The sequence below is a fragment of the Leptopilina heterotoma genome, unplaced genomic scaffold, assembly GCF_015476425.1.
Source record: "Leptopilina heterotoma isolate Lh14 unplaced genomic scaffold, ASM1547642v1 Lhet_46, whole genome shotgun sequence".
Taxonomy (NCBI): domain Eukaryota; kingdom Metazoa; phylum Arthropoda; class Insecta; order Hymenoptera; family Figitidae; genus Leptopilina; species Leptopilina heterotoma.
In genome coordinates, this window is record NW_025111092.1 from 16,632 (window position 1) to 33,262 (window position 16,631).

Sequence of the window (16,631 nt, forward strand, 5' to 3'; positions counted from 1 at the left end):
CCCTACTCTCCCCTATACAATTCAATTATTTTCACAAATTTTTAGAAAATTCTACTCAAACATTTAATTATTTTCATAAATAATAACATTCTTTGGAAGGATTTAAATACTTTTATAAATAGTAAAATTTTTTGCAGAAATTCAATCAGTATCGCAATACATTTTAATAAAAAAGAATTAATCAAATTTTCAATTATAATTATGAACAGACAAGATTTATTTTAAAAAATTGAAAAAATTCTTTGTTTAATTTAATTATTTTCCAAATTTTTAATTAAAATTAATAAAAAAAATTTTCAAAAAATTTAAAGAAACTCGTCAAAAGAATTTATTTATTCATAAAAACTCTAATAAAAATTTTTGAAGCCATTTGTTGATTTATTTATGTTCGAAATCAAATAAATTTAAATTTTATGAGAAAAAAATCGGGGAAAATTATGACAAAGCCAGGAAATAACCGGGAATTTTGTTGATCGAAAATTGTAGACACCCTGTTAATTTAATTCAAGTATTTTGTTACAATTTTTGAAAATCAACTTTTGAAGAATTTTAATTGCAAATTTTAAAAATAATTGAATTATCAAAAATTTAATTGAAAAATCTTAAAAGGTGAATTTAAAAATGAAAATTAATGAAAATTAGTTAATTTTCAGTATTGTTAATGACATATTTCCAAAAATTCAAATATGTATGTTAGTTTATACCTCCTACTGACACGAAAAATTTGAAAAAAAAAATTTTGTGTGTAAGATATTGAGCTAAAAAAAGTGTGGCCCACAATTCCCCAATCTCCCTTAACATTTTAGAATTATTATTTTTAACATTTTGAATCAAAAATTCAATTATTTTTAAAAGATTTTACCAAATTTTAATTGTTTGGAAATTTTACAAAATTGAAAAACTATTATCTTTTAAAAATTATTTAAATTAATTGATTCAGAGATGAAGTTTAGTTAAATAATTCAGGAAAGGTTATAATTGTAATTTTTAGAAATTATTAAAATTCATAAATTTTACTCATTTTCCGTAAACATTCATATTTAGTAAACTCTATATGATTACAAATAAAAAATAAAAATTGTAATCTGTATAATCATATAAGATTAGTAAATTGCAAAATTAGGAAAAAACTGTAACTTTCTAGGTGCATTCTATAAAAAGTTTGCAACAAATAAAAAATCTATTGTAACATAAAAATATATTGTATCTATTGACATAAAACAATTTTACTGTAAAACTTTGATGATTTTATTTTTATTTTTTTATAATATAAAAAATAGACACCCGGGCAATTTTTAGTAGTCTCATACATACTTTTTTATTTGTTAGAGGAGGGTGGTCCCATACCGACCCCCTAAAGTGCAAAGGCTAAAGATGTGCCAAAAATGTATTTCTTTATTTTAGTTAAAAATTTTTTGAGTAAAGGAACTCTTTTTCTGTTTTCTGACGGTTGCCGAAGGTTTCTGATTGTCATTAATAAGAGATCTAAAGAAAAAGCGAAAATTTACGTTTTTAACTTTCTTAAAGTGGGTGGTACGAAACCGACCCCCCCTTTTTTTGGGGGGAAATCTCAAGAATAATCAAGATAATGATATCAATTTCTGATAGGAATTAAAATAAAAATCAACAGTCTGTAATGAACTGTTAAATTATTTTGACTTCATTTAAATACATTTTAGGGCCTTTTTCTGAATACAAAAAAGTAAATAAATGAATGATTAGTAACTTTACTCTGAGATTATTTATGTCCATAAGTTATGTTGACTTAGTTAAACTTGAATTAATATTATTACTTTATTTAAAACAATTTTAAGGCTTTTTTTGAAATGATAATAAATATAAATTGTTAAACAGAGTTTTAATTTCAAATGTATTAGCAACAATGATTTTGCCTGTTTTTTAGTTTCGATCTACTTCTAATAAAATATATACGAATTTTGTTATTAATTTTTTTTCGTCCTCGTACTTAAATGCTTCTAAAGATGTCGAAATGTACACCTTTTCTTAATTATATATTGCCTTGTCAAGAACGATCAAAACTTTAGGAAAATTTTTCCGAATAATCTCTAATGAAGATGATGGAATTTCAATCTGTTTTAGAAAAAAAATGCTCTCAATAAAATTTTTAACTTACTTTAGTATAGAAAATATTTCCAAAAATGTTTAGATAAATCACTTTTTCCATATATATATATATGTGAATGAAATCGGAAGTGATTCATGGGAATAATTTCCGCAATTGACGAATTATGAAAACCTGCTTCAGTAGGAAGTGCCCATCGATTATTATAGTCATGTCATGTCAGATGACTTATTATAAAATATAGTTCGAATAATAGAAATTCTGCGTTTTTCACATAGTTTAATTCTGGTAAAACGACTAAATAGATGAACTTGACTGTCTTATAACTTTTGAATGAAATTTTTGCAACATTAAACATTAGTACTCTCTAAATTTGAATTAGTAGAATTCTACTAATAGTAAAATTTTACTAATTTTTAGTAGTTTTCATGGACGACTTTTCTTCTTTTTAATTAGTAGAATAGGTATTAATAATTTTTAGTAAAATTTTACTAATGTTTTAGTAGAATTTCACTAATTTAAAGTTACTTATTTCACTAAATGTATTAGTAAAGCTCTACTAACAATTAGTAAAATTTCACTATTTGTTAGTAAAATTATTACTAAATAATTTGCTGGACGACTTTTAGTTATTTCATTAGTTGCTTTCTACTAATTCAGATTTAGAGAGTAAAACAGTGATTCGTCATGTTTTTTACGTTTATTTAAATAATGTAATTAATTTTAAGTTTTTTTTTAAATCGTAAGTTTTGAATTTTCAAGTGAACGAAATTACTTCTAACTAAGAATTAATTGTTTTACTATAGGGTCAGTCCATTATATTTCACCTGAAGCCGTTGCGGCCTATTTTTAAAAAAATCTCATAATTTGTAAAAATGATGTTGAATATCCATAGAATTCATTTTTGAGAATTATTTTATAAAATTTTTTTAATTTAACTTAGAATTTTAATTTTTAAATTCAGTTGGACTGAAAAAAGGTTAGATTGACAGTTATGTAAATTTAATAAAAAGCATGGAAATAATTTAAATAATAGAAATTTCTTGAATGATATTTGTTAAAAATGAGCTAATTTACTTGTATAAATAGATTATTATGTAAACATACTCAAAATCTATATTAATAAAATCAGACTTTTGTCTGTACATTGCACGAAATTAATTTTTTCTAGCATAATTTATTTATTTGAACAACGGAGAATCCAAAAATGGTAATAGAAAATTTCCTGTCTGTATGTATGTATGTATGTGTGTATGTATGTGTGTATGTATGTATGTATGTATGTCAGCAAAATTTTGTTCGCGTATAACTTGAAAACGTTTTGACCGATTGAAGTAAAATTTGTCAATCTTTTAGGTATTGGTCTGACTTAAAATATTAGCTTTATTTGATGAAAAAATATTGAGATGAACAAAAGTTATAAATTTTTCAAAAAATTAAAAATTTTTTTTTTTTTGCAGATTAACCCTTTAAGGCCCAGCGGTTTCGATTAAAACCACTTTTGCGTTCGAACATTCATAACTTTGTCAAAAATTTATCAATTTTTCAGTTCTAAACGCAAAAGATCCACCAATTTATATTACTTAAAAAAAAATTATAGTGCAATAAATTTACAACAATCTTATAATTATAACTATATTAAAAAACATGTTTTTGCTAAGGGTTGTTAAAAAAATTAAAAATTGTTAAATTACTTCAAGTAAGGCTCATAAAAATGACTACTCGGGTGTTTTTGGGGTCGCTGATTACGAATCTGATGTTATTTTTTCAAAATTCAAAATGGCGGATCCAATATGGCAGACGAAAAAATTTGAAAATTGAACGAGGCTCATGAAAATGACTACTCGGGGGTTTTTTGGGGTCGCTGATTACGAATCTGATGTTATTTTTTCAAAACTCATAATGGCGGATCCAATATGGCGGACGAAAAAATTTGAAAATTGAACGAGGCTCATGGAAACAATCATTTGGGGTTCTTAAGGTCACTGATTACAAATTTAATGTTAGTTTTTTGAAATTCAAAATGGCGGATTTAATATGGCGGCCTTTTAAAAAAAGGTGTTAGATGTTTATGAAACCTGGTGTTCGCACTGTTTTTTGCTTACTACTCGGAAAGTTTTGTGTCTTTTCTTTTAGTTTTTGAATGTTAATATTAGCTTGTCACTTGTTTCTGAACAAGATTTCGCACGAGGTATTTTTTTCTCACAATCACTTTTTCGTTTCTGACAATATTTTAGCGTTAGCAATTAGTTTCTTTCTGTAGTCGCCAATAGCGTCACTCTTTCGTTTCTAATTCTATTTTCCCGTTAGGCTTTTGTTTCTTGTTTGGTTGTCAATGATAGCTTGTCACTTGTTTTTGAATTAGGTTTTGTATTTCAATTTATTTCTTTTCTCCTACAGCCACCAATTCCTATAACCCGTTTATTTCCTACGATGTTTATGCGTTAGAAATTTTTTTTATAATCACCAATAGCGTCACTCGTTCGTTTCTAATTATATTTTTCCTTTAGGCTTTTGTTTCTTGTTTGCACAAAAATAGTTACCGCTTGCGAGAGAATGTCTATAAATATTTGCAATAAAAAAGCCGCAACATCATAAATGATGGTTTTTTGAACATACACTGCAAAAACAAGTGTCTCATTTTGAGACGTTTTGTCCCATATTTGAAACACATAAGATGTCTTAGTCCACATATTTGAGACAGATATGTGTCTCATTTTAAGACGTTACAAAGTGTCTCACACATTTAGCACTTCATTTTGAGACACGATATGTGTTTCGAGTATCCGTCTCACAGTAAAAAAACGTTTTATGTGACTTATAAACATTGAGTCACCTTTAATGTTTTAAAATGAGACACAAGATGAAATTAAATGCCTGAATATAAGACAGATTTTGTATCTCAATGGTTTAAACACTTAAAGCAACTCATTTTGAGACACAAGTGAGATGCTAGCTTTTGCAATGTATTAACCCCTAAATAATAAGGGTTTTGTATAAAAAAATTGGTCTAAAATAGAGGTAAAGAAATTTTTAATTATGAATTAATTGGTTTGAAACATGTTACTCGGGGGATTTTTGGGGTGTCATATTACAAATCTGATGTTAGTTTTTCAAACTTCAAAATGGCAGATTCAAAATGGCGAACGCCTTTTTTAAAAAATTAATTAATTAGCTTAAAAATCGTTACTCGGGAGTTTGTAGGGTCGCTGATTACGAATCCGATGTCAGTTTTTCAAAATTCGATTTTCAAGACAATTAATTAATTTTTTTTTAAATTCAGCTGCCATTTTGGATTCGCCATTTTGAATTTTGGAAAACTAACATCAGATTCGTAATCAGCGACCCCAAAAACCCGAAAGTGGTAATTTTCATGAGCCTTACTCAATTCTCAAATAATTTTATCCGCCATATTGGATCCGCCGTTTGGAATTTTTAAAAACTAACATCAGATTCCTAATCAGCGACCACATTAACCCCCGATTAACAAATTTCAAGTGAATCCGAAGAAATTTTAAAAAAGTCGTCCGCCATATTGGATCCGCCATTTTGAATTTTAAAAAACTAACATTAGATTCGTAATCAGCGACCACATAAACTCCCGAGTAACGAATTTCAAGTGAATCCGATGAAATTTTAAAAAAGTCGTCCGCCATATTGGATCCGCCATTTTGAATTTTGAAAAACTAACATCAGATTCGCAATCAGCGACCTCAAATACCCTTTAGTACAGAGTATGACGAAAATCGCATCACTTAAAAAAAGTCAGGTCTTAAAGGGTTAACATAAATTTTTTAATTTATTAATAATATAAATGATTTTAAAGATATATAACAATAAATTGAATTAAATAATAATATTAATATGAAAAACAAATTATGAATTTTCCAAAAAATTCGAAATTTTTTTTTTAATTTTGCCAGATTGCTGTAAATTAATCAGTTATGACTTTTGTAAAATATATATAAACAATTAATTTACAGATTTTAAACTTATTTGTTAGAATGGGAGGTATTCAATTTTTTCAAAAAATTAAAAAAATGGAAAATTTCCAAATTTTATATTTTTTAATGTATATCTTTTAAACTTTTTGTAATTAAATATTGCATGTTATTTAGTCATATTTTAGCATAACTTTGAAAAAAAAACTGTCCTATAACTATAAGATGGAAGTATGTATAAAAATGTTTTTAATATCAAAAAATTGAAAAATTATAATTGACACACCAATTACTATCAAGCTTAATTAAGTAGTATTTTTGGGGTCTCTGATAAACTTTTGACGTCAAAATAATGGAATTTAGAATTATTTGTTTATTTAATTAATAAAAAAATTTTCAATTGCAAAAACTTCGAAAATATTAAAAATGGAGATTTTTTATGATAAAATTGATACTGCAGGAATTCAAGAATACCTGTGGTACGATACTTGCATTATGATACTGGGAAAAAACTTAGATAGTAAAAAGTTATGTTATTTTAATTCTAGATTTAACTTTTAGGGATGTTTTGAGCATTGTAAAGGCAAAAGTTAAACAGGGTGTCTATTATTATTTTTGTTTAACAAACTATCCGGTTTTCCCAGCTTTGTCCAAATTTTTCCAGGTGTATCTATTCTCATCAAATATAAATCTTGATAAGTATTAACAATAAATAAAACTACAAATGGCTACAAAAATTCACTTATTTTATGAAAATACTCTTCGACGGGTTTTTGTTTTTACTAATACTTTTAACAGGGGTTCTACCAACTGGAAAAACGGAAAATATGTAGGAATTTAATTTAATTGGGAAAAACTGTGAATTCAGCCTGCAATATAGGTCTTATTTTAGATTTTAGTAAAAACTGGTGGAAATTTTCGATTAACTTATAATACAATAATTAAATTTCTACAAATAATAATTGACAAACATTGTTCTCTGCATTTTAATTAATTAAAAACAAATTATTTGATGATAAAAAATCAATCACTGATTTAAAATATGTAGTTATATTTTTCTAATGAAATAGTTAATGGTAGCTAATTATTATTTTTTCCGGTCAAATTAAATTCTCCTCTATTTTCCATTTTTCGAGACTGGTAGACACACTATTGAATGTATTTGTAGAAACTAAAACCTGTCGAAGACGGGTACGACAGCTAGTAATAGATAAAAATTGATTTTAAAACTTAACTATGAAATGTCAAAAGTCACTACATTTTAATTACATTTTTCTAAAAAGTTTATAAATATAAAAAAATTTATTTCTATTTAATGTAAAGTATTTTCAATGTACTTTCATAATATGTGCTAACTTTTTAATGTTATAATATAGAAATATGAAAAATTTTACCTTTAATATTGAGTGTTTCATGATTTTCAGTGATTTTAATCACTTATTTCTTCTCAGGTGCAAGACTAAAAAATCCAATTTTTGTCTTAATATTTAAGTTTGACCTTCTTTTCCATTCTATTAAATTTTGGTGATGGAGAACGAGCTACTTTGTAGTTTTATTATGTTCCTAAAGTTCTGAACGTTCAAATGAACGAAATATTTTTTCATTATAAATATTTTCAACAATTATTGATTAAAATAAAAATTCAAACTACCTATAAATTTAATATTTCGAAACTTAAAATTAATATTTGGAAACAGTGACAATATTATAATAATAAAATTTTAATTCAAAGAAGAAATAAATAAATTTCGTTCATATGAACGTTCTGAACTTTAGGAGCATGTTTTATTCATGTTTAAAAAATCTGCTTCCAAAAGCGAGTTTGTTGGTTAAAATGCAGGTAATTTTATAACACTGAAGTTGGCTATCTCAATAGTCATGCAAAAATCTACTTGCATTTTAACCAACAAATTCGTTTTTTCAGTAGATTTTTAAACTAAATTTAAACTGAAAAGTAGCTCGTTCTCCATCACGAAAATTTAATAGAGTGGAAAAGAAGGTCAAACTTAAATATTAAGACAAAAATTGGATTTTTTAGTCTTGCACCTGAGAGGAAATAAGTGATTAAAATCACTGAAAATCATGAAACACTCAATATTAAAGGTAAAATTTTTCATATTTCTATATTATAAAATTAAAATGTTAGCACATATTATGAGAGTACATTGAAAATACTTTACATTAAGAAGTAATAAATTTTTTAATATTTATACACTTTTTAGAAAAATTTAATTAAAATGTAGTGACTTTCGACATTTCATAGGTAAATTTTAAAATTAATTTTTATCTATTATTTTGGGTATGTTTACATGATAATCTATTTATACAAGTAAATTAGCTCATTTTTAGCAAATATCAATCAAGAAATTTGCATTATCTAAAGTATTTCCATGCTTTTTTATTAAATTTTCATAACTGTCAATCTAACCTTTTTTCTGTGCAACTCAACTTAAAAATTATAATTCTAAGTTAAATTCAAAAAATTTTATAAAATAATTCTTAAAAATGAATTTTATGGATATTAAACATCATTTTTACAAATTATGAGATTTTTTAAAAAATAGGCCGCAACGGCTTCAGGTAAAATATAATGGACTGACCCTATACAAAATAATTTTTTAAATAAAATACATATTAATAGTACTAATATTTAAATAATAACCTAGTGCAGATAATTGCTTTACTAAGCGTTAATTTTTTTTACTCCATTTTATTTACCATCGATTTTCAGTTATCTTTTTCCTCTGTACCCAGTGTGTCTCTCCTGTCTAAAGCTCTGTGATCAGCTCTCGGGAGCGTAGACGCATTGTAAGGGTTGTCAGCAGTCATGATCAGACGAAAAGTTTGTCTTGCCGATAGTTTGGCATCTGTCTCTCTACAGTTCCACAACTACATTTGTTATTATTTTGAGATAAGTGAGTTTTAATATTCTCTTACTTCATTCAAGTTGAAATATCAAAGTCTTCTGTCTATTTTTGAATGGATCTAATAACGACGTTTCTGATTTTGAAACTAAAAACTGAATAATTCAATTTAATAAAATTATAATAAATAAATTTCTCAATTATATTTCGATTTTCATAATTTATAAATAGCCCTAAAATGAGTATATTTCTAAGAACTTCAATTGTTGTTCTGTATCTAAATGCATTTGTGCGATTCTGTAATGCAATATTTTTTGCATTAATTTACATTTAATTGATTTAGCTACTATACAAATTTGAAAAGCATTACTCATTTTATACAGAACTGGTGATATCTCAAAATTGCTAAAAATGTTGCTTATGCTGATATGCTTTTCCTCAAAAGAATTGAATTATCACTTAAAAAGAGCGATTCACTAAAATCTAATATTGTCATAAAGTCTCCTTGGAAGTATATAATATACAATATAGTGAATGTGTGTCTGATAATAGAAGTGAATTTGGGTCGACATTGTAAGCAGCTAACAAAGTCAAATAGGGCACACAATAGAGAATTTGAGAAGTAGCTTCACCCGGTTTGAGAATGATCGGAGCGATTGGATGTTTGAACGGTGGTATATGACTTTAGGCGATATGTACCATGTGTTTGCAGATTGTATATATGTATACATTATAAGGAAGTCTCGAGCTGAGAAAGGAGCGAGTAGGGGCTTTCTCGCAGTTCGTCTTGGGGTCGGTAAGTCGTGAAGGTAAAGAGAGAGAGAGAGAGAGAGAGAGAGAGAGAGAGAGAGAGAGAGAAGGAGAGAGGGTTTCAATTGGTGGCAGCAATCCTAGTAATGTACCCGTGGGGCTCTGTCAAAGTACCTTTACTACACGAGAGAACGATGCTACATTCAGCATTCGAAAATTTCTTTCTTAATATGAGAAAAGGCCAAAGCACACACCGAGCCCAGTCTCCTCCTATCGCACTTTCGAATCAAAGGGATATCTTACTTTGGATATACCACCTTGGGAAATGTCGAATCTTTACTACCGTTCGACTACTCTTAGGGAGATCCTCTCCCAGTCAACTCACCTCTATTTTCACATTCTCTTTAAAATTATTCCTCTATCTTCACAATTGCAGAGTTTTCCTTTATTTTTATTCAGAACATTTATCTGTATATAGTGTCCATCCATTCTCAGTGGACTTTGTTCTTCGTTTCAATTGCAAGGGAATTTTTTTCAAGACTGGAATTTATTTTAAAGAAAAATAATTTTTACTATTTGTTACATTTTTTCACCCCCTTTTGTCACTTTGCACAGAGGAAATCCCCTCTAAATTATTTCTGAGTTATTTCTTCCTATACTATAAATGAAACAATTAGTGTCCTCATTATCTCTTCCTAACTTTAGTTTTAGAGTTAGTCAATTATTGGATGTGAATTTCTCGATTTAGAAATATTTTGATACAATGATTTTTGTCCATTGCAGGTATGCAGCAGGAAAGAGTCGTCTCCGAAAAAAGGATGTCGTCGTTTCTTTGTCGAGATGCAGAAAAATTGCAACTGTAAGTCTGTTTCTTATTTAGTAAATTTCATTACTTTATTCTATTATTTCATTTTTTTTAATTTTTTACAATTCGTCTTGCTTTCCTGCTTTTAGCAAAGTAAACTTATTAGTCGATTTCCTTTCATCTAAAATTAATCCATTAACTACACTGTGAAAACTGGAGTATTGGACTAAGCATCTGGAGGGACAAATCGTTGATATTTGAGAGTTAGCTATTGGATAACAATCTAAATGTTCAAATACACCATTGACAGATATTCGTGCCATTTCTCTAACAGAGGGACAAATTAACCATCTTGAGAAATCCCTTCCTTATCCGGCGCGAAATGAATAAATATGGCAACCTAACCCCTAAATTAAATACATAAAATGTCAGAAAAATAATTTCGCGCGCATCAGATCGTACACATTTTTTGCGCAACTTTTAACTCTCAGATATAATGGGAGAGAATATACAAGTAGATTTCCATTATCAATTCAAAATTTATTTTAGAAGGACTATTTAACTCTCTTCATAAGCAAAGGAAACATACACTTTTTGAACCTCTGAATTTGACTCTCCAGTTTTCTCAGTGTACCAGACTATTTTAAGAAAAATTATAAAATTATTAACATGCATATGAGAATAGAAAGGTAACATTTTTATAAGTTCTTTGGAAGAATAATAAGAAATTTTCTTTTCGGTAATTTAAAGAATTTTGAGTTAGTGTAGTTTTTTTGTTTATTTGTATTTGGGCAGTATGTGAGAGAATTTGAAAGCTAATGCATAATATAATAAACAATGTGTTATATATATCCTTTTTAGTCAGATTTTAATTTGTCAGGAGTATTATAATAATTTAATATCATTAACACTTTAGTTTTGGTCATCAAAATAATAATAGGCGATTCTAAATATGGCATCTGTCGCCGCTATTTTAAAGTATAACTACAATTATTTCGTACTGCAGAGGCTAATCCCCCACCATATTTCTCGATAAATTGAAAATTCAAAAAAGGTTTCTCTTTTTTGTCAGAGTAAAGAAAAATCCCTAAATCTATGTATATATAAACCAATGTACTTTTAGTAATGTTTGATTCGTCGTGCCCTGGTGAACCTGATGGCAAAGGCGGTCTTCTTCCGTTATTCCCTCAGTCCGTTCACACCTTTTCGTGTCTTGGGACTTAACTTTAAAAACCGTCGGTTAAATAATACATTGGTACGCCAACACTGGACGGTAAAACAGTTATAAAAACAGCGGTAACTACGTTAGAATTAATTATTTAAGATGCAGTGCTCCGTGAAGGGTGAGAGGCATAGTAAGAGCGAAATAGTCGTAAAAGGGGGCGAAAAAAGAAGTGAGCGCTACCAGGATCTTTCGGAGAGATGGCCGACGCGAGGCGGTTCCATACTACTATGTTGGTTATAAAGGTTGCAGTTAAAAGTTGCTAGAATTATCAAGGGACGTCAAGTCCATAGATGCTTCTTTAGCCAGTGGCTGAGCCTCACCCCCTACTTCCCCCCTCACTCTTCTCTTTTTCTCTCAGTTCTTGGAAGATTTAATCAAAAGATAATAAAAAAGAAAAAACAAACTTCCCTGGTACCGTAAACGGAAATGGACAGTTTTATTCTCTTTCTTAAACATTTATTATTCTTCAAAAATTCAATAAAATATGGTTAGAATTATAAAAAATGAAAAGCAAAATGTCAATTTTAGTTTCAAAAAACTTTGAAAAGAGTTTTTATTTCTATGTATATCTATAAAACTGCTTCTTGGGAGGGGGACACTTTCTCCAATTTATTTTTTTTTGCAAAACTAATTTTGTTAATGATTACTATTATGCCACAAAACGTTACCCGGCTTCAAAAAATATTTTTTGCAAAAAATAAGCATTCAAGTGCTAAATTCTCAGTTTCCTGGCATGTCCCAATGTAAAAATGAAAGTTAATAAATTATATAAATATTATTTTTAAGCGATTAAATACAAATTTACACTTGGATAATAATTTCAAATAGTTGTACTTTACAAAGATGAAAATAATTGTTACATTACTTAATATTTTATTTAAAAAAAAAGTTTATTTAAAAAGTTTCCTGGCACTTTCTGACAGAATACACATGTGCTTAAGATGTAAAATTTACAATTTTTATTTTTTGACTGGCAAGGTTTATCAAGGACTAATAACATATCTGGGTGATTCTCCGCGTAGCGCAGAACTTGGTTTTTTTCATGTTGTAATGGAAAAATAATAAATAATTTTCATATATTTTTACAATTCCAACGTAAAAAGGTTATCTATAATTATGTTTAGAAACAAAAACCAATCATTACTTTTGTATCTAATATTATAATTTTTCATAAATAAGCGGTTTTAAGGCTGAAAACGTCAAATTTTTACCTGTCCCCACAGGAAGTTTAGAAAAAAAAGTTAATAATTTTAGTAATATGCAATAATAAATACAATTACTATGGACATTTTAGTATTGTCTACTTTAGTACAGTTGAATAAAAAAAATTTTTTTAAAAAATTCATTTTATATATGTTTTTTTCAGTTTATGCTTGACAGCAAATTTGGATGCTATTCATTATTTTATTAACAAACAGTGAATTATTTAAATGAAAATCAAATGTTAACTTAAAATTACTTTTGTAAACACAAAAAATAACTTCCTTAAGTTAATTCAAGAAAAAGAATCAATGTTCTAATTGATTTATTCATTTTTCACTCATTTTAAGTTGGAAATTTGATAAGGGAATCACAAAATAATCTCCACCGACCCTTAAATATTTTACCACAAATTAAACAATTATTTATAAAAAAGGTTAAATAAAGTGTAGTTATATTGTTTTGGTCAATACGAATGAGATCCACTTTGAACCGATTGAAAATTAATGATACTTTTTTTAAAAAATTAAAATATCTAAAGTCGGTTGAAAAAGTTCCCACCGGCCTCAGTTTCCACCGACCTTAGAATTTCCACCGACCTTCGTATTACGAAGAACCTAGTGCAAATGTAGTGTTATGGTGCCACATATATAAGGAATAAAAAAAACCTATAGCTCAGGAAAGTTTACCATAAATTACTTAAATAAATTTCCATAAATTAACACGAAAATTTTTATAAATTACCGCAAAAATTTCCATAAATTACCGAAATAAAAATTTTCAATTGTGATTTCTACTTTGCATATATTTTTAAAAATTACCGACAAAATTTCTTTAAATTACCTTACAAATTGCCATAAATTACCTTATAAATTTCCATAAATTACCTTATAAATTTCCATAAATTACCGTGAAAATTTCCATAAATTACCAAAATCCAAATTTTTAATAATAATTTAAATTTTACATATTTTTATGAATTATCGCGAAAGTTTCCAAAAATTTGCATAAATTACCAAAATAATAATTTTTAAATGAGATTTACGCTATAATAATATATTGTTTAAATTACCGCAAAATTTTTTTTTGACAGAATGTGTCCAAACAGTGAATTAGTTAATTACTACACTTGTTTACAGCAAAAATTATAAATAATTTTTCCGGCCCGCTATGGATTTTTCTTTCCAAAGCCTTTATTTTCAAAAAAATATATTGATAATAATCATAACGATAAAAATTTTTTTTTTTAATTTCATAAACCAAATCGTGCGCTACGCGGAGAATCACCCATCTGAGAGTTGGCATAATCGATTCTAAGTAGTAGTAGGAAACCATCATATCAGCCTATATTCCTTCCTTGTGGAAATAAAAACTAAATGAACAGACAGACACAAAAATAATGCTGAGGCAAATGTAGATGCAACTAGAACAGAAAATTAAAAGAGGAATTGATGCGAAAAAATGGTTAATATTGTTGCGTCATATTAAGACCATGTTAAAAATGGAGAAGTTTTAACATACATAAGAAATGTTGGTTCCTTTCAGGACTTGCTAGCCCTAGGAAAACTTATTCTTTCTAAATAAATATCCAAAATTGGTTCTAAATTAATACCTACTTGTTGTGATTTGACAATTATCTTTTACAGTGAAATAATTTTAAGAAGGAGGAGGAGGAATTTTTTTGGAATAAATAATAAAGAGTGATATTTGACATTAATGAAAATTGTATTTCGAAATTAGTTAGCCTAGGAAAGGACATGATTAAAGCCAGCCCCAAGCATCGATAGTTGACTTACGCTCCGACGACTAACTCCCGTTGCTTGTTACCAGAGCCTATCTATGCGCGCACCGTTTATACGCGTGCACCTAATGTTTGCTGGGTTAGGTCTATTGGGTTACCCCTATACATAAAGCGCTCTCCTGCCTCTCTCTCCTTCTGTTTGATAAATGTATACATGCATTGCCCCGGTATCTATGTATGGATGATTCTGTACTTGTGTTTGTATGTATTGAGATTGCCAAATGAGAGCACACGGTGATCGGGAGAGAGTGTATACTACGAGCTTTCATTAGCGACAATCCCTCGGGGAAGATTGTGCTACCGGCACTATTCTCTTTTTTTCACTGTGACATTACAAACCAAGTTAGGTACACAGTTAACTCTCTCTCTCTCTCTCTCCATTGCGGTTTCAAATCGGGTCATACAAATTCAAATTTAGAGAAAGAATAGGAAAAACTGTATTCTCTTTGTAATCATTTCGAATTTCATTTCAAGCAATGGAAACAAATTAATGTGTATTAGATTTTTTCTTATTTTCTAAATTAAAGATAATATCTATGTGCATCCTCTAATCTAATCTAATATAATCTAATCTAAACAATAAGAAAAGGCCTATTTAAGAGATTAGTTTTTGCTTACATTAACCCTCTCCCTTAAATCCCTACTTTTCCCATTTAAATTACATGAGATTTTTCAAATTTGTATTTTTTAAAAATATTTCTTCACCATATAAATATTTTTTAGATCAGGTTGAATTTTCCTAAAGTACTCCCAATTGCTTTAAATCTTTTTCTAACAATCGGTCAAAATATTTCTTTTATGATAGGATCTATTTAATAAATATAATTTTGTGTTTTAGTTGACCGCGATCTTATGAAGAATAAAAGAACTTTACTTTAGATGTAGTAGCATAATGAAAATTTTTTTATAGTATTCAACAACACAGTTTCGTTAATTTAATGAATTAATTACTGTTTAGTCTAATTTTTGTCAATTAGTTTTTTATATTCGTAATTTTTTGTGGTAAATAAGTCATTTTTGATAAAGAAGTAGTGATGCGGTTACTAATTTATTTAATAAATGAATCGGACATATTGAATTAATCAAGAAGGTCTAATTCAGATTTGGAGTGTAAAATTTGGATTATTGTTAGGATTAATTTAAATTAGAATCGAAATATTCAGATTATAATTAAGATTAGTCATGATTAGTACTCTTTAAATCTAAATTATTTAAAATTTTAATTAATTTGAATTAGTGATTGACTTTTGCTTTTCAAATAGTTAGTAGTTTCACTATTGTCAGTGTTAGTCATACTTCACTTATTTAAATTCAGACTTTAGGTTTTTAGTTACTATTAGGGATTTTGGAATTCTTCAAGTTCAAGTATAATTCAGATTAGTTAAATTTTTAACTTACAATTAAATCTTCAAAATTTTATGATTAAATACACTGAGAGAAGAAAAGCACATAATCTGAATTCTGCCGCACACCGGCTATACAAAATAAGAGACAGAATCTGTCCTTCGCATAAAAGACAGATACTGTCACTTAAAGCGTAGAATCTGTACTTCAAAATTTTTCAAAGTATAGCATCTGTGCTGCAGAGTACAGAATCTGTCCAATAGTGGCACTGCTGCTGCGTTCAACCTGGGGTACTGATGCTGAACTGTGTCGAATTCAGATTCTGTGCTTTTCTTTTCTCAGTGTAGATATGAAATTCAATATCATAAAGTATAAGAGTTATGCACTGCTCTCTAAAGGGCCTAGCGGAGTAAGCATGCAAAATCTGCCCCCGCTCAAAAAAATTTGAAATTCTTGTTACATGTTGGCAACATTAAGATAAAATTTTTCACCAAATATTTTTTCAAAAAATGTATTTTTGTAAGAGTTATGGAGGGGGAAAGAAAAATCAAAAATTTGTTTTTTCTCGAAAACCACTAGATCGATTTTAATGAAATTTATATGTGTTTTATAAATTCA